The following is a 1515-nucleotide window of genomic DNA, read 5'->3' as shown; positions in this document are numbered from 1 at the left end:
GTCCGCCCGCCGCTGTCACCACTCCGGACCCAACCACCCGGGAGGGGGGGACAGTGGATGAGATAGAAGTACACGGCACGGACACAGAGGACACGCTCACTGCCGTAATAAAAGAGGTCATAGTGATTTCACTGAAAGAGAAATAACTCCTAATTAAAGACACCAAGTAATAATAACGATACAAGCACCCCCATCATGCATCAGTGGTATGATCCGGGGAGATCAGGGAAGGAGGCTGGACCACGTGACAATCAGTGAGACGAGCGAGTGTGGGACTGTCACTGGGCTCTGAGGAGCGAGCAGAGGTTGAGGCTGCTGTGCTGAGATGAGGGGCTTAGAGTCTAGTTATGCTGTGGCACACAGAGCACAATGGCCTCCACCACAATGTGCTGCAGCTGTGAAATGTGCATTACTATAGGGATGGGATTCATTCCACAGGATAGAACATGGCAATACACAGCAGATCTGGGGTAGCACTTTGTGCCATCATTATGGTGCCCTCCCAGTTACCACAGCTCTCCCTGTATACCTCCATATTAGTGATGAGCGAGTATACTCGTTGCTCGGGTTTTCCAGAGCACGCTCGGGTGGTCTCCCGAGTATTTTTTAGTGCTCGGAGATTTAGTTTTTGTTGACACAGCTGAATTATTTACAGCTATTAGCCAGCCTGAGTACATGTGGGGGTTGCCTGGTTGCTAGGGAATCCCCACATGTAATCAAGCTGGCTAACAGCTACAAATCATGCGGTGAAAACGAAATCTCCGACCAGTCATAAATACTCAGAGATCACCCGAGTATACTCGCTCATTACAACGCCTTATCACTCCACATTGTATAACATACACAGTCGGTCCCTTTCCAGCTAAAACAGTTCCCAGTTTTCTGGGAATTAATTTCTACAAGATTTTGGAAGTGAGAATTGTTTGGGAATCGAGAAGGACATTAGTGAAGTCAGACTGATGTTGGAGGAGACCGGGCTCATAATCTGCATTCTAGTTCATCCCAAAGTTGTTGGATGGGGTCGAGGTCCGGGTCTGTGCGGCCGGTCATGTTCTTCCACACCATCTCCCCCAGCCATGACTTAATGGCCCATGTGCACTGGGCACAGAAAAGAGCCTTCCCCAAACACAAAGCTGGAAGCTACAATTAGCCAAAGTGTCTTGTATGCTAAAGCATTCAAATTTCCCTTCACTAGAACTAAGGGGTCTAGGTGACCCCTGAAAAGGAACCTCTCAGGTCTTGCCCACCACACAATCATCATCATCCCTGACTCAGCTGACCGTTGTCTGAGCTCCATTTCCAACTTCTTCCGACTACTAGATTGATCTGATTGTCACTGCCTTCTCAGCTGCTAGTTCCCCTACCACAATGGCTGACCCGCCAACACAGCTTGATTTTTGAATTGTGTCCTCCATCTTCTCAGATCCCCCATGTCATTCGAGTACTCTTCATCTCATCCAGTAAATCAACTGGATCAAGTTTTGTGAATTGTCGTCCTTAGTCTCCGGAGTGCTG

Source organism: Ranitomeya variabilis, chromosome 8 (genome assembly GCF_051348905.1).
Source record: "Ranitomeya variabilis isolate aRanVar5 chromosome 8, aRanVar5.hap1, whole genome shotgun sequence".
NCBI lineage: Eukaryota > Metazoa > Chordata > Amphibia > Anura > Dendrobatidae > Ranitomeya > Ranitomeya variabilis.
Note: the sequence above shows the minus strand (reverse complement) of the source record.